Source organism: Heterodontus francisci, chromosome 13, assembly GCF_036365525.1.
Source record: "Heterodontus francisci isolate sHetFra1 chromosome 13, sHetFra1.hap1, whole genome shotgun sequence".
Taxonomy (NCBI): domain Eukaryota; kingdom Metazoa; phylum Chordata; class Chondrichthyes; order Heterodontiformes; family Heterodontidae; genus Heterodontus; species Heterodontus francisci.
The window spans coordinates 102,030,344-102,049,014 of record NC_090383.1 but is presented as its reverse complement, the minus strand read 5'-3'; positions in this window follow the sequence as shown (position 1 = coordinate 102,049,014).

Below are 18,671 nucleotides of genomic sequence, written 5' to 3'. Positions count from 1 at the left end.
GTCATGCAGACCCCCACCTGCCAAGAATGAGGCATATTCATTTTGTCATATGAACATTGATTTTAAACTGTTGCTGGAGCAAGGAAATAACTTGTTTATCAGATCAGCTGTGGCTGGAAAAAACATTTACAAACTAGCTTGTGGAGACAAAGGACCATTCCCTGACACGTTCAACCCACAATGGACTTTGATCACCAGACATTGAAGGTGAGGAAGCTCACATTCCAGGATGACTGCTAAAATGGCCGAATCCACAAACAGATGTGGTCAAACCAGCTAGTCACATGACTAACCTACTGGGCAACCTGAGTTTTTCTGAATTGTACAGACAGTTTGAAAAGAGAATGACTGTTTGCTCCTGGACTGTAAGACCTCTCCTGGCTGGCTCGCCACAGCCTCCCCTGTCTGCTCCCATCTCTTTCTCACAGAACTCCAAATCCACTGAAGACATGAACTTCAAGAGAGAAAAGTCTTCTACATCAAACAAGGTTTAAGAAGAATACTGGGCCCCAGTGAAAAGCAAGATCCACCTACAATCAAGGACTCTACAGCGAGCTCAAAGAACAGTAACCAAAACCATCTTCAGATATTGCCTCAAACTTTTTCCACTTTATTTCTTCTCTTTTCTGTCTCTGTCTGCATGTGTGTATCGCGTATCCGTAGGTGTTAACCGAATTAGAGTTTAAGTTAAATAAAGTTCAACCTTTCTTCTTTAAACCTAAGAAAACCTGTTTGGCTGGTTTCTTTGCCTTATAATTGGAAAGCAGTGAACAAGGATTCATGAAAGGGGAACTAAAAACATGGTGTGTTTAAAAGTGAAACCCTGTTACGGTAAGACCAGGTGAAGGCTGAGAGGGAACTCTAGCCCCCTTCTCACCTGGTCGTAACATTAGAAATTAACAAATTAACTATTTATTTTTTTAAAAACTAAAATCTTAAACACTATTAAGATAAACCAATATCTAAAGACCTTATAACTTATTTAAAAAATCTAACTCCCACATTTGCATACATATACCCAAACTAATGGTAGTTTGGTCTTTAGATAGCTGCCCGAAAAAATAGAAGTTACAATAAAGTCTTTGCAGAATACACTTCCGACGAATGGCCTTCAAATTCCACACAGTCCAAGTTCACTTGCAGTCTTTCAAGGTCCAATGAATCCGAAGATCTTTCCACAGATGGGAATTCAGCAGTTCAGTTCAGCAATTTAGTTCAGTAGTTCTGGTATGAAACTCTTCTTGTTTCAGCTATGAACAAAATGGATCAATAATTTCTTATTTCTTTAAGAAATTAATCTGGCTTGAAGCTTCTTTAGAATTTTGAGAGAGTATAATAAATAGGGTTTAAGTAGACAGAGAGAGCTTTCCTATTTCCTTCTGTCTCTGAATAAACCAGTTAGCCAGTTTTCAAAAACAAAATGGATACATTGCATGTCCTGTTCTCCCTCTCTGTATGGTTGTAGCTAAGCAACCAGAATGTACCTTCACTCAGTCTCTGGAGCTAGCTGCCTTAAAGATGTACTGATCTTTTACAGCCTTAAAGGCTCACCACAATATTTCCCAAGGAGGAAAAAAACAGGATCATGACACTATGCATTTCTCCTGCATATCAGGTGGACGGGAGTGGAAAATAAGGATACGTTCTGTCTTACTTTGCATCCTAGCATAATTCAGGTGAATGGATTACATGGAGAAAGAGCCCACTTTGACTAGATGGATACTTTGTTAAATATTAATTTAGGAGTGTGTTGGTCCTGCACAACATTTCCCATTATTCTGATGTTCAAAACATCAAATGCAAACTATACTCACTTGAAATGGCACAGTGACATGGTTACCAGCATACTAAGGATCATGGACCACATAAATAACATAAAAGTAAGAAGATTTTAGTTATTTCTGAACTCAATGAGACTGACTGCTGTGGTATATGAATTTCTGACAAACCAAAATGCTCCATGCTTCCTCTGCAAAGCTTCAATGAGACTATGGGGGGAATTGTAAGCTGTCACCAATGGCAGGTTTGGAGGCGGGGAGAACATAAAATTGGGTGGGATGGTCACGGGGGATGTTCCCGCCACCATCTTGTTTCTGCCAAAATTTAGTCCAGGGCGGGAAGGCCTGTGAACAGCCTTCCTGTCCCACCGCTAATTGAGGCCCTTAACTGGGCAATTAATACCTAATTAAGGGCCTCTTCCTGCCGGAGCCACAATTAGCCGTGTGGCAGGCGGCCCTGTAGCCACAAGAGAAGCACGACATGGAAAACCGTGCGGGCTGCTTCCCAGCCTCAGTAAAAGGCACAGTGCCTGAACAAGGGATCCAGCATCGGGAAAGGGGGGGCCTGTTGCAGACCACACCCCTGACCTCACTGCCGACCCGCCTATACCCGCCCTTCCCATGACCACCTCCCCCCCCCCCCCCCGCCACACCCATGAGATCCCTTCCGCTCTGACCTACCTGAGGCCAGATTCCAGAAAGGTTTCTGGGCCTCCAGCAGGTGCACTTGCAGCAGCAGCAGCCACCGCCTCCACGGTAGCACTACAGTTGCCGGCCTCTGATTCGCTGGCAGCTCTGCAAAGGCGGGACCTCTGGCGCTGAGGTTATTGATCTCTCGGAAGGCCTGCCGCTGTCCAGTTAAGTGTCTGATTGGCATTAAATTTGGCGGGTCTTCTAGAGAAAAGGTGATGCGGGGATCTCAGCATCAGTTTCTCCAGACATTGAGAACCCCACTCCCAAGATAAAATTCCCCCCATGTCTTACTTTCAGTGGTACTATGTAAAAGAAGGCAAGTCCGGCAATCAGCATAGTGTGAAGGACCCATCCACTAGGATACCATCGACCATTCCTGCAGCCCCTGGTGACAGCTGTAGGGAACCATTTCCTTGGGGGTTAGGTCAGCAGAGAGACACATACAGTTTTGTGTGACCTGGCAGCAGAGAGATGGCATGTGCATTGGCAGAAATGGTCAGCTACAGCCTGAAAGTTAACTCCACCTCCTCACTGGCATTTTCCTCAGCTGACTGTGAGGATGGTGCTGTAGAATGCCACAGAGGACCAACAACAACAACTACTTATTTATATAGTGCCTTTAATGTTATCAAACATCATAATGTGCTTTACAGGAGCATTATAAAACTAAATATGACTCCGAGCCACAAAAGAAGGTATTAGGTCAGATGAGCAAAAGCTTTGTCAAAAGGTACATTTTTACCGAGTGTCTTAGAGGGAGAAAGCGAGGTGGATAGGCAGAGAGTGGTAAGGAGAGTATTCCAGAGCTTGGGGCCTAAGCAACTGAAGGTGCGGCCACCAACGGTGGAGTGATTAAAATTGGGGATGCACAAGAGGCCTGAATTAGAGGACTGCAGATATCTTGGAGGGTTGGAGGCTAGAGGAGATTACAAAGATAGGGAGGGGCGAGGGCATGGAGGGATTTGAAAACAAGGATGAGACCAATGTGTTTACAAGTATTTTATGCAATATCACCTCTGCTTTAGCAGCTATCAAACAGGCAGTCAGGCACTGGCCTACCCTAGACTCATGCCTGTATCTTGGATCACTTTTCCTTTCATTTTTGTCTGTTTCATCTAAACTCTGTGCCTCTTCAGCCTTGGTAAATACTGTTAATGGATTATGGGCTTTATTCAGAATTTTTGTCCCTGTTCTGTGACACACCATTTTCATTGTTTCCATCTCATTAAATTGAGCTTACACAATATTCCACTTCCACTATTAGTGCCTCCCCTAGATCCATCTAAATCTGCTCCTGCTGTTATACCAATGAGCTGACCTAGGAAAACCGACTTCAAACAGCACAATTCTAAAACCCACCATTAGCCACTACACCAAAAAAGAACATTTTAGGTTGTTGGATCCTGAAAGAGACTAAGAGCTATCTCCCACCATGCTTATTACACTTCAAAAAACATGAAATGGGAACAGTTTAATCTTATTGAGGAAAATAGACTGCACAAAAATATGATAAAATGCCACTTTATTTAGAAAATTGTTTGTAGTTGAAATATACAGTTTATGTCACAATGAGAATATACAACTAATGAGTTACCATGCTGCATTTGAAATTTGATAAATAATATTAAATGAAAGGTCCATTCATACAAACAGACTGTACCCCAACATGGCATTCAAAGGTGTGCAAATGACTCACTAGGCTTGTAGCAGAGATTCTAAGGAGTTTGGACTGGCAATATCTTTGGGCTTTGTGGAGCCGTACATCGACTGCTTGACTAATTGTACTCACCCAACTTTGTATATACTGATACAAATATGTTGTTGTTGTGCAATGATGCATGCAGGAAAGACTGCATATGTCTATAATATCTTCTGTACCTTGAGATCTTTGGCTAATTCTTGCCTCGTATGCATGGGATAGCAGACACTAAAGGTTATTTGTCTCCTGGGTTGACATGCCCTTTTTATATATTTTAAATGTCTCCTCAGATGACCATTGTAAGGTCACATAGAACATAGAACAGTACAGCACAGTACAGGCCCTTCGGCCCACGATGTTGTGCCGAACCGTTAACCTACTCTAAGATCAAACTAACTACCTACCCTTCATTCTACTATCATCTATTTCTACTATCCAAGAGTCGCTTAAATGCCCCTAATGTATCTGCTTCTACTACCACCGCTGGCAGCGCATTCCACGCACCCACCACTTACTGTGTAAAGAACCTACCTCTGACATCGCCCTCAAACCTTCCTCCAATCACCTTAAAATTATGCCCCCTCGTGATAGCCCTTTCCACCCTGGGAAAAAGTCTCTGACTATCCACTCTATCTATGCCTCTCATCATCTTGTACCCCTCTATCAAGTCACCTCTCATCCTTCTTCGCTCCAATGAGAAAAGCCCTAGCTCCCTCAATCTTTCTTCGTAGGACATGCTCTCCAGTCCAGGCAGCACCCTGGTAAATCTCCTCTGCACCCTCTCTAAAGCTTCCACATCCTTCCTATAATGAGGCGACCAGAACTGAACACAATATTCCAAGTGTGGTCGAATCAGGGCCTTATAGAGCTGCAACATAACCTCGCGGCTCTTGAACTCAATCCCCCTGTTAATGAAAGCCAACACACCATACGCTTTCTTAACAACCCTATCAACTTGGGTGGCAACTTTGAGCGATCTATGGACATGGACCCCAAGATCCCTCTGTTCCTCCACACTACCAAGAATCCTGTCTTTAAGCTTGTATTCCGCATTCAAATTCGACCTTCCAAAATGAATCACTTCACACTTTTCCAGGTTGAACTCCATCTGCCACTTCTCAGCCCAGCTCTGCATCCTGTCAATGTCCCGTTGCAACCTACAACAGCCTTCCACACTATCCACAACTCCAGCAACCTTCGTGTCATCGGCAAACTTGCTAACCCAGCCTTCCACTTCCTCATCCAAGTCATTTATAAAAATCACAAAGAGCAGAGGTCTCAGAACAGATCCTTGTGGAACACCACTGGTCACCGAGCTCCATGCTGTATACTTTCCATCTACTACCACCCTCTGACTTCTATGGGCCAGCCAATTTTGTATCCAGACAGCCAACTTTCCCTGAATCCCATGCCTCCTTACTTTCTGAATGAGCCTACCATGGGGAACCTTATCAAACGCCTTGCTAAAATCCATATACACCACATCCACTGCTCTTCCTTCACCAATGTGTTTTGTCACATCTTCAAAGAATTCAATAAGGCTTGTGAGGCATGACCTGTCCCTCACAAAGCCATGCTGACTGTCTCTAATCAAACCATGCTTTTCCAAATTATCATAAATCCTGTCTCTCAGAATCCTCTCCAATAATTTGCCCACTACCGACGTAAGACTGACTGGTCTATAATTCCCAGGGTTATCCCTATTCCCTTTCTTGAACAAGGGAACAATATTTGTCACCCTCCAATCATCCGGTACGACTCCAGTGGACAGTGAAGACGCAAAGATCATCGCCAATGGCGCAGCAATCTCTTCCCTCGCTTCCCGTAATATCCTTGGGTATATCCCGTCTGGTCCCGGGGACTTATCTGTCCTCATATCATTCAAAATTTCCAGCACATCCTCCCTCTTAACCTCAACCTGTTTGAGCATATCAGCCTGTTCCACACTGTCCTCACAAACGACCAGGTCCCTCTCACTACTGAATACTGAAGTAAAGTATTCATTTAGGACCTCCCCTACCTCCTCCGACTCCAGGCACAAGTTCCCTCCACTATCCCTGATCGGCCCTACCCTCACTCTGGCCATCCTCTTGTTCCTCACATAAGTGTAGAACGCCTTGGGATTTTCCTTAATCCTACCCGCCAAGACTTTTTCATGTCCCCTTCTAGCTCTCCTAAGTCCATTCTTCAGTTCCTTCCTGGCTACCTTGTAACCCTCTAGAGCCCTGTCTGATCCTTGCTTCCTCAACCTTAAGTAAGCTTCCTTCTTCCTCTTGACTAGCTGTTCCACATCTCGTCATCCAAGGTTCCTTCACCCTACCATCCCTTCCCTGCCTCATCGGGACAAACCTATCCAGCAGTCGCAGCAAGTGCTCCCTAAACAACCTCCACATTTCTGTCGTGCATTTCCCTGAGAACATCTGTTCCCAACTTATGCTCCCCAGTTTCTGCTTAATAGCATTGTAATTCCCCCCTCCCCCAATTAAATATTTTCCCATCCCGTCTGCTCCTGTCCCTCTCCATGTCTATAGTAAAGGTCAGGGAGTTGTGATCACTATCACCGAAATGCTCTCCCACCGAGAGATCTGCCACCTGGCCTGGTTCGTTGCCAAGCACCAAGTCCAACATAGTCTCCCCTCTAGTCGGCCTATCTACATATTGAGTCAGGAAACCTTCCTGGACACACCTGCCAAAAACTGCTCCATCCAAACTATTTGCACTAAGGGGGTTCCAATCAATATTAGGGAAGTGAAAGATCCTACAGTTGAAGTGATGTTGTCCCTGAATTTTGTTCTCGATAAGGCTTCCCTCAAATTTTGGCTCCATGGTGCTGAATTATGGACCATTTGTTTCTTGTGATGCCTTCACTCTTGCAATCGTACAAGTGGAGGGGTTGGGGTTGGGGATGGCATTAATGCAAGGCCCATTGGAAGGGCAGGCTGTAGGACCAAAAGTCCTATTAATGTTCAACAGAGCTATTTCACTGCACGGAAGATAGTGGAAGTGACATTTCGTCCAGCCAAATGGGATAGGACCAAAGTGACAAAGCAAGAAAGGAAAGCAATATGACAAAGTATGCCAGAAATAGTCAGCATGCTTAATATGTTATAAGCATCACCTTCATAATTGACTCCATTCACCCAATATAAGTGGCTGCCTGTGATAAGTGTGGATGATATCAATAGTGGGGCTGCCTTAGACTTGGTCATCTACTCACATTCTAATGCTGGACACGAACAAATAAATTTCTGACTTGGAGGCAAAAACGCTAATGACTGAACCGTTGTTTGACTGAAACCAATTTGACCTCACTGCACAACCAATCTACCACCACCATTGTTGGGCTTTGGTGCACACAATGGAGATCATGAAAATTCCCAATCACTGGTTCTCTACAATGACTTTCCGCTGTATTTATGCTACTACAGGTAAGTATTCAGCAAAGCAGCCAGAACACAGACACTATTTTTCTTACAATCCTTTTTTGATCACCAACTCTGTGAAGTGTTGCATTTGCTCTCTGTAACTTTAGATTCAGACATTATGGGCTGAATTTTCAGGTCGAGGCGGACAGGGGATGAAAATGCCGGCACTAGCCGGTGTGCTGGTTTCCTGACGCCGTATCTGCAACCGGTGACTTTCACCAGGGCAAGTGGCCCTGAAATCCCACCCAATCCATTAAAAAAGCCAATTAACATCGAAAGCCATATGTTTAATTCTTTCTGTTGATCAGCTTTGGGTACTAACTCATATGCATTTAGAATTGCTGTTTTAGCTTGTTCATAATCAGAGGAGCTCTCTTCTGATAACAGAGAAAAAACTTCATGAGCCCAACCCACGAACTCGATTTGTTAGACAAAAGTCCAAAATTGTTTTGGCCTTTTTAGCCTGGTAGCTATTTTCACAAAGGAGGTAAAATATGAATAAACCTCCTCCTCATTAAATTTTGGCACTAATTGTGAGTGTCTCAGTACATCCAAGTTTTGCTCTGAATTGGGGATAAGTTTTGAGTGGCTGGTGGCATTTTCATCTTGTGCTCATAGCCTTTCTAACTCATACTGTTTCGCCTTTCTTTCCTCGTTTTTCAACTGAAACTCCCTTTCTTCTCTTTCCTTTTGAAGCTGAAACGCCCCTTCTTCCTTTTCTTTCTGAAACTGCATCTCCTCTCTTTTTGACTGCCACTGTATTTCTTCCCTTTTCATCTGCAACTGGATTGTAGCTGGAGCAACCTTTTCATGCTCAGATTCCAGGCTTTCTTCTTCTGCGTCAGGGATAAGTTTAAAATGGATAGCTAGACTCTTCACCAGTTCAGGTTTATCTGCTTTTTTGTTTGAAAGTGATTTCCACCTCTGTAGCTAAGCTTTCTAAATTTTCAATACTTAATTTTATTTAACTTATCATGGGATCTCTCTGCCTGCTCTACAAACTCCTTCGCATTAAAGGTGGCCAACTCTTTTGTTTCTAGCACTGTAGATGAAAATCAGAAGGATACAAGAAAACCTAGAGTCATAGAGAGATACAGCACTGAAACAGGCCCTTTGGCCTACCGAGTCCGTGCCGACCATCAACCACCCATTTATACTAATCCTACATTAATCCCATGTCCCCTACCGCATCCCCGCCTTCCCTCAATTCTCCTACTATCTACCTACACTAAGGGCAATTTACAATGGCCAATTTACCTATCAACCTGCAAGTCTTTGGCTGTGGGAGGAAACCGGAGCACCCAGCAGAAACCCACGCGGTCACAGGGAGAACTTGCAAACTCCGCACAGGCAGTACCCAGAACAGAACCTGGGTCGCTGGAGCTGTGAGGCTGCGGTGCTAACCACTGCGCCACCCCAACCTGCTTGTTTACTTTTCCACAATCTTACAGGTCAATTTTCCTCTCGTTTCAAAATCTCTTGCTTGTCTGTTGCTGCAGATCATGACTTCAGGCCCCCAATTTGTTATGGCCAGGTGGTAAAGGTGGTTCCCACTGTTCACCCCCTAACTGACCGCAGCAAATGTTTTTGTTGCTAGGGTTTTAATCCTTTTGTGTTTTATTTGTCAAATAAACAGACGGAGACAGGATTTCTTGTCGGTTTAAAACAGAAGATTATTTAAAACAGAAGGCAGGTAGAAGGATCCAGGAGGTCGTGCTGCAGGAGCCTCAGCCATTGTCCTTGTCCAACAGGTTCGAGATTCTTGCTCCCTGTGTGGACGAGAGCAGGGACTGTAGGGAGGATGAGCAAACTGACCACAGCACCATGGTGCAGGGAGCCATTCAAGTGGGGGGAGAAAAGAGAAATGTAGTCGTAATCAGGGATAGTATAGTTAGGGGCATAGACACTGTTCTCTGTGGCCAGGATTGAGACTCCTGAAGGCTGTGTTGCCTACCTGGTGCCAGGGTTCAGGATATCTCATCTGGGCTGCAGAGGAACTTGGAGTGGGATGGGAAAGATCCAGTTGTCGTGGTCCACGTTGGTACCAACGATATAGGTAGAGCGAGGTTAGAGGTTCTGCTGAGGGAATATGAGCAGCTAGGGGCTAAATTAAAAAGCAGAACCAAAAAGGTAATAATCTCCGGATTACTACCTGAGCCACGAGCAAATTGGCAAAGGGACAATAAGATTAAAGAGGTAAATGCGTGGCTCAAAGATTGGTGTGGGAGAAATGGGTTCGAATTCGTGGGACATTGGCACCAGTACTGGGGAAGGAGGGAGCTGTTGCGATGGGACGGGTTCCACCTGAATCATGCTGGGACCAGAGTCCTGGCGAATCGCATAACAAGGACTGTAGATAGGGCTTTAAACTAAATAGTGGGGGGTGGGTTCAGTTACATGGAAAAACAGGAAGTTAAGGGAGAAGGTAGGAGTGCAGGTTAGTGGTGAGGCTGATTGTTACCAAACTGCAAGAAGTATACTGGTTAAACCAGAAGAGAGAAGTAATAAACAGGCGAATAAAGCATCAGTGCTGAGGGACAGGTTAGGGGGTATAGCCCAAATAAGAGTTCTATATACAAATGCACGGAGTGTAAGGAATAAACTAGATGAACTGCAGGCGCAAATTCAAATGGAAGATTATGATGTGGTGGCCATTGTAGAGACATGGCTGCAGGATGGTCGGGACTGGGAACTAAATATACCTGGTTATAAAGTTTACAGGATGGACAGGGAAAATGGCAGAGGGGGTGGAGTAGCCTTACTGATTTGAAATAATATCACCTCATTGGTGAGGGAGGATATAATGAGGGGAAAGCATCCAGTGGAGACCTTATGGGTGGAATTGAAGAACAGAAAAGGATGTAAAACTGTAATAGGTGTTGCGTATAGACCCCCTGGTAGCAGTTCTGAAGTGTTAGATTGTATAAATGCACAAATTAGGCAAGAGTGTAACAAAGGCAGAGTAGTATTAATGGGGGATTTTAACTTACACATAGATTGGGAGAGGCAGACTAGCATCTGTCAGAAAGGTAGTGAATTTCTGGAATGTGTCTGGCATAGTTTCCTACAGCAATATGTCCTAGATGTAACAAGGGGATAGGCAATATTAGATTTAGTTATGAGTAATGAGCCAAATTTAATTAGTAGCCTAACTGTGCGTGAACATTGATCAAATAGTGATCACAACGTGATCGAATTCAAGGTAGCGTTTGAAAGTGAAAAGCACAAATCAGCTACTAGAATTTTAGACTTGGGTAAAGCTGACTTTCCCGGGATGAGACAGAGACTGTCCACGGTAAACTGGGTAGATCTGTTAATGGGTCAAACGACTGAAGAACAGTGGAGAATATTTAATGAAACATTTAACGAAATGCAGAGCAAGTATATACCCCTGAGAGGAAAAAGCTCCACTTCACAGAAAAAACAGCCATGGACAACGAAAGAGATTAAGGATAGCATAAAACTAAAACAAAGGGCGTACAAAAATGCAAAACGCAGCACAGATCCGGCCGAATGGGATCGATACAAAGACCAGCAAAGGATCACAAAGCAGCTTATAAGAGCTACTAATAGGGATTATGAAAGGAAACTTGCAAGGGACATCAAAATCAATAAGAAGAAATTTTATAGTTACGTAAAGGGAAAGCGGGTGGTCAAGAGCAATGTAGACCCACTAAAAGCTGAAAATGGAGATATTGTCATTGATAATGGGGAAATGGCAGACATGTTGAACAATTACTTTGCCTCAGTATTTACAGTTGAAAAGGAGGATAACTTGCCAGAAGTCCTGAAAAAATTAATAGCCAATAAGGGACAGGGACTTAATACAATTAACATAAGTAAAACATCAGTTACAAGGAAATTAATGGAACTAAAGAGTGAGAAATCCCCAGGACCTGATGGTTTCCATCCGAGGGTGTTGAAGGAAGTAGGGGAGCACATTGTAGATGCCCGAACTATAGTCTTTCAGAGTTCCTTAGATTCAGGAGTGGTCCCTCTGGATTGGGAAGTTGCACATGTCACTCCACCTTTTAAGAAGGGTGAAAGGGGGAACCAAGGAAATTACAGACCAGTTAGCCTGACATCTGTGGTGGGGAAGTTGCTGGAGTCTATAATCAAGGATAGGGTGACTGAACACCTAGAAAAATTTCAGTTAATCAGGGACAGCCAGCATGGATTCATGACGGGAAGGTCATGCCTGACAAATCTCATTGAATTTTTTGAAGAGGTGACTAAGGTAGTGGACAGGGGAGTGTCCATGGATGTTATTTATATGGACTTCCAGAAGGCATTTGATAAAGTCCCACATAAGAGACTGTTAACTAAGGTAGATGCCCATGGAGTTGAGGACAAATTATTGACATGGTTATAAAGTTGGTTGGTTGGTAGGCGACAGAGAGTGGGGATAATGGGTAAGTACTCCGATTGACAGGATGTGACTAGTGGTGTCCCACAGGGATCTGTGTTGGGGCCTCAATTATTCACATTATTCATTAACGACTTGGATGATGGCATAGTAAGTCATATATCCAAATTTGCTGATGATACAAAGTTAGGCGGCATTGTAGATGATAGCATAAAATTGCAAAGAGATATTGACAGACTAGGTGAGTAGGCAAAACTGTGGCAGTTGGATTTCAATGCGGGCAAGTGTGAGGTTATCCATTTTGGACCAAAAAAGGATAGAGCAGGGTACTTTCTAAATGGGAAGAGGTTAAGTACAGTGGATGTCCATAGAGACTTGGGGGGTTCAGGTGCACAGGTCTTTAAAATACCATGAGCAAGTGCAGAAAATAATCAAAAAGGCTAATGGAATGCTAGCCTTTATATCTAGAGGATTGGAGTATAAAGACACAGAGGTTATGCTGCAGCTGTACAAAACCCTGGTTCGACCCCACTTGGAGTACTGTGAGCAGTTCTGGGCACCACACCTTAGGAAGGATATATTGGCCTTGGAGGGAGTGCAACATAGGTTTACAAGAATGATACCTGGACTACAGGGGTTACGTTATGAGGAGAGATTACACAAATTAGGCCTGTTTTTGCTAGAATTTAGAAGGTTAAGGGGTTATCTGATCGAAGTCTTCAAGATATTAACAGGAAAAGACAGGTTAGATAAAGATAAACTATTTCCACTGGTTGGAGATTCTAAAACTAGGGGGCATAGTCTAAATATTAGAACCAGACCGTTCCGGAGAGATGTTAGGAAGCACTTCTTCACGCAAAGGGTGGTAGAGGTTTGGAACTTGCTCCCACAAACAGCAGTTGAAGCTAGAACAGTTGTTAATTTTAAATCTGAGATGGATAGATTTTTGTTCAGCAAAGATATTAAGGGATATGGGCCAAAGACAGATATATGGAGTTAGGCCGCGGATCAGCCATGATCTCATTGAATGGCCTACTCCTGTTCCTATCTTCCTATCGATAATTGAGCAATATTCATTCCCAAAATTGTTGCAACCGCATCACGCATGCATTCACTTGTGTATACACACACACACACAAGAAAAGATAGAGACAAAAAAGGGTAATTGGTTTGAAGTGAGGTAGGTTTTCAAGGTTCATGGTAAACCTGCTGAATCTTCTTGGAGGCCAAATTCTCTTTTAAAGTTGCAGGCCTGGGTTGTTTGTAAATGTATCTGGTAGTTGAGACTTAAATCTGGAGATGGGGCTCACTTGTAGTTCCCTGCTGCACAAGTTGAGGTGTAGCATTCACAGCAGGACACCTTCTTTGTTTTTTGCTGAATTTCTCCCAGCACTCAGTTAGACAGGTTTTCATGATTTTTTTTTCTGATTTCTCTCTCTCCAAAGAGCTATTTTTTAAGGTCAAAAATTCCTCACATGTTGGGAGAGGCAGATATCCCTCACTGTGGCAACCAACAATGGCCCAGGATGTGACTACTTCACACCTTCTTTGTTTCAGGAGAACCCATTCAATTCAAAAATGTCTCTTGATGGATTCAGGATGGGTGTAATTGATACCTCTTAGCTTGGAATGCATCTATTTATTTTATTTATTTAGAGATACAGCACTGAAACAGGCCCTTTGGCCCACCGAGTCTGTGCTGACCAACAACCACCCATTTATACTAATCCTACATTGATCCCATATTCCCTACCACATCCCCTCCATCCTCCTACCACCTATCTACACTAGGGGCAATTTACAATGTCCAATTTACCTATCAACATGCAAGTCTTTGGCTGTGGGAGGAAACCGGAGCACCCGGCGGAAACCCATGCGGTCACAGGGAGAACTTGCAAACTCCGCACAGGCAGTACCCAGAACTGAACCCGGGTCGCTGGAGCTGTGAGGCTGCGGTGCTAACCACTGCACCACATCCTTTTGTCCTTACCAGACAGTAAGATAGTTTGAATATACAGGGCCAGGTCATTTGACCTATGGCAGCCATTTTGAAGCACATTATCCCCTTTTAAAGGAAAAGCCAATTTTTAAAACTCTTCACTTTGCATTCTGTATTTCATCGCTGTATGTCACCTGAGTGTAACAGAAGTTAGAGCACTAAAATGGCTGCCATGATCTGTCTAAATCGGGCCCGCACTTGAGCAGTCCCGCCTCTGTTCCTGCCCCATGGCTGCTAATTGGTCTCCAGGCCAATTAAGTAGGTGCCCCCATGAAAATTGGGGCTGATGACGGTTTCTCACCTCAAAAGGCATATTCATGATACTGGAACAGTCCCGACTTCTGTTTCTTGCCTCTGGAAGGAAAATCCTGCCCTATATATGTACCTTCCTGTTTCTTTGTTGTGAGCCTTGCTCATTAACAAAGGTTAACTGGATCATTATTGATTGTTGGGTCTCAAATTAGCACTAGTTTTAACCTTTTTACTATTGAATTGCTTAAAGTACTGTGAGAGGTAAATTAAAACATAAAACTGTGCTATGCTTGGAGCAAAGCGATAACTATCAGTTATTTGGTTTAGTTGCTACCAAAAATGTCCATACATAGGACAAACCTTCTCTCCCATGTTAATACAGAAACCAAACCCCATAGAAGAGACATGAAGGGGTGAATTGATTCACTCACACTCGCATTACTTATGTCTTATGCTGTGTAGTAGCTTAGATTGTTCACTAGATAAATTTCCTACATCGACTGTGCAATGCATGATGCGGAGGTTCATGAACCAGACCACTAGTAATACACAATGCATAGTCAGTAAAACAAGTGTGTTTTTGAATAGAGTCCTGGAGTTGGTGTGATGACTAATAACTTCTTAGAAAGCTGTGCGGTTATGGCTATATGGCCTGACAAGTGAAAATCTGTTTTCTCTGGAGATTCAATTTTCCAAGACAATGATATGAAAAAAATTTTGATTAGGAACACTTTGAAGTTGGATGTACCCTTTTCCAGCATATCATTTTTAATACTGTTGGGGAGGTACTTACCTCAGTGTTCAAAGAACCTACACAGGATCCTACAATGGGCCCCTCACAAATTCTTCCCAAACTCCAGAACTGCAAAGCTTCAGCTCAGTAGCACTAACAATCAGATAGACTCAATTGGTGGAGGGACAATGCCTTCCAATGCCTATTTTAAATAAAAACAAATTAGGACAGAATTTAAAGAGATGTGCTGAGTGAATGGAATGCTGTCTGGTTAATAGTGTATGTATTGGCTCGTTGGGAGTGTCTAAATATGGAATGGTTACTTCTGATTCATTTGAAGCACAATGTTGATTGAAAAGAGATGTCAGCTGTACAATGTCAGCCTAGCTCTGTTGATAACCCTCCTGTGTATGACTTAGTAAGGCCATGGGTACAAGACCCACTTCAGAACAAAATCTAATGTGGTATCAAGGGAGTGCTGTATTTTGAATGAGATGTTAAATAAAGGCCCTGTCTGCCTTTTTGAAGTCATGTGAGGATGCCATGTCCTTATTTGAAGAAGAGCAGTAAAGTCTTCCAGTAAAGTTCTGGACTACACAACAAAAGTCATTAGTTTTCAATGAAGGATTTCCTGTCATTCTGAAAGGCACTATATAGGTGCAAGTACTTTCTTAAAGGAGTAAAATGATTGAATGCAATTAAAAGTTTGTTCAAATCATTGATCTATGGAATTTTATTTGTAATTTAGAAGAACATGAAATTTCAGCATAGGAAGGTGACTTCAATATGCCTTACAGTAAATATTCTCTATCATTTGTATCAATTTATGAAAATTGAAACTCATTTGTCAATGTCTTCTATAGTTATTCAAGGTTAGTGGGGTTATTTTAATGGAAAGAGCTGCCTTACTGCTCCTTTGTAAAAAAAAAATCACCTAGCTGCATGACTCACTACTATCTCTCAACAAGGGCTCTGTAACTTAGCCAATCATCAGCTCAGAGAAGATTGATTTCCAAGTTACAGGCAGAACTAATTTACATTCTTTTACAGAAGTTTAAAGGGGCTACCAAATAATTTTTTTTTTTATTTCCAAAATATACTTTATTCATAAAAATCTGTAAAAATTACATTGCCAAACAGTTTCCAAACAGCACGAAAAAATACAAACATTGCAAAAGAGATCAGTTTCTTTCAATAATGTCATGAGTTTCTTCCCAACCCTTCCGTTTCACAATTGTCATGTCAATTACAGTTTTACATTTACAGCAATTGAGAATATTAACGATACAGTTCGAGGGGCTTCCCATGGTTCCAGCCCCTCAGTCCAGCTTGGTGGGGGAACCTTACACTGTGGTCTTTCCCCATTGAGCCTTTGCTGCGGCTGCCCCAAGCTTTAGTGCGTCCCTCAGCATGTAGTCCTGGACCTTGGAATGTGCCAGTCTGCAACATTCGGTGGTGGACAACTCTTTGCGCTGGAAGACCAGCAAGTTTCGGGCAGACCAAAGGGCGTCTTTCACCGAATTGATAGTCCTCCAGCAGCAGTTGATGTTTGTCTCGGTGTGCGTCCCTGGGAACAGCCCGTAGAGCACAGACTCCTGTGTTACAGAGCTGCTTGGGATGAACCTTGACAAAAACCACTGCATCTCTTTCCACACCTGCTTTGCAAAGGCACATTCCAGGAGGAGGTGGGCGACCGTCTCTTCCCCACCACAGCCAACGCGGGGGCACTGTGCGGAGGGGGCGAGACTTCGGGTGTGCATGAAGGATCTGACGGGGAGGGCCCTTCTCACCACCAGCCAAGCTACGTCTTGGTGCTTGTTTGAAAGTTCTGGTGATGAGGCATTCCGCCAAATGACTTTGACGGTCTGCTCGGGGAACCATCCGACAGGATCCACCGTTTCCTTTTCCCGTAGGGCCTTGAGGACATTCCGTGCAGACCACTGCCTGATGGACCGGTGGTCAAAGGTGTTTTTCCGCAGAAACTGCTCCACGAAGGATAGGTGGTACGGCGCCGCCCAACTGCATGGTGCGTTCCGCGGCAATGTGACCAGGCCCATCCTTCGCAACACCGGGGACAGATAGAACCTCAGCACGTAGTGACACTTGGAGTTTGCGTACTGGGGATCTACACATAGCTTGATGCAGCCGCACACGAAGGTGGTCATCAGGATGAGGGCCACGTTGGGTACATTTTTCCCGCCCATGTCCAGAGATTTGAACATCGTGTCCCTCCGGACCCGGTCCATTTTAGATCCCCAGACGAAGCGGAAAATGGCTCGGGTGACTGCCACGGCGCAGGAGTGGGGTATGGGCCAGACCTGCGCCACGTAGAGCAACAACGTGAGCGCCGGCTACCAAATAATTCAGAATTTGTACTATGCATTTTTTTTGGAATAAGATCACATTTAACCTCCAAACAGACTTAGACCAACACGTGAGGTTGTCACATTTAACTGCAAGTTGAGACCATCAAGGCAATATGGTGGAAGAAAGATATGTTCAAACTTAAACTAATCAAAGATAAAAGTTCTGCTATCTTTCAAGGGTGTTGTGCCAGCCTTCTGAAAACCCATCAGGTCAGGCTGCAGCTGAGACTGATCTTGTAATCAGATTTGAATTCATTGAATGGCACTCAGCTGAATGAGATCCACCCATTGATAGATGAGCCACAGACACTGGCAGAGCAGTTTTTATTTGCCAGCAGGTGTCAGGCAGATTGCCCAACAATTCCAATAATGAACAGTAGGAAAAATTAAGAGTAAAGCTTGTCCTTCAAACCTGTAACAGAACTGTTCTCCTTTACGTAGTGTAGGTCAAGGTTAATGTGCTAATGGTGCTCTGAATAGAATTTTAAGACCTGTAGTTTTTATTTTGCCCTATCTGTAAAGTGCAATGGAGTGTTTTGTTGTGTTAAAGACAATTTAAACACAAGCAGCTATTGTTCTTTACCTCAATAGTCACTGTGGGTCTCTTTTTTTTTCAGTCTTTCATGGAATGTGGGCATCGCTGGCCAGGCCAGCATTTGGTGCACATCCCGAATTGCTCTTGAGAAGGTTATGGTGAGCTGCCTTCTTGAATCACAGCAGAATTCTTGTGGTCAATTAAGCTGCCTCAATAACAAATGCTCCCAGTCCATTACATAGTGATGTTTTGAGCATTGTAAAGTTGATGGAAGAAACAGCTGAAATTACTGATATTTTTGAAAGGTCATCTTGATGGTGCACTTCCTTTCTGACTAGCTATAGCATGCTGTACTGTGCAAACTTTATATATCCAAGTGTCTTCATTTACAAAGATTTAAAAAATCTTGCAGTCAACTTAAAGATTTGTCAAAGCATTTCACTTGAAGCATGATTGGATTCCAACTGCCATTGGAATATAATGACTGGTGTCGGGCAAAGTTTATATTGTAGCAGATATGTGTTGCCCAGAAAAATAATCTAATACATTTGGTGTCGCATCAGAGAAATCTGCTTCATAAGTGAAGAGAATGAAATGGCAGCCTGGAGAACTTCTCATTCTGCTATATTCCTGGACAGAAGTTGGAGTTTGTGTAAAACAAAAAGTAGCATACAACAAAACTTTTCTAGGGCTGTCAAGCAGAGTGGGAGCTGAGCTATGCCCAGATTTTTAAAATGCAGCTCCATAAAATATTTTCCTGTTGGCTGTCGGACTCTCATCGAGTTGCAGTACTTGGCCCTGATGTGGCACATCCAAGTTAGCGTC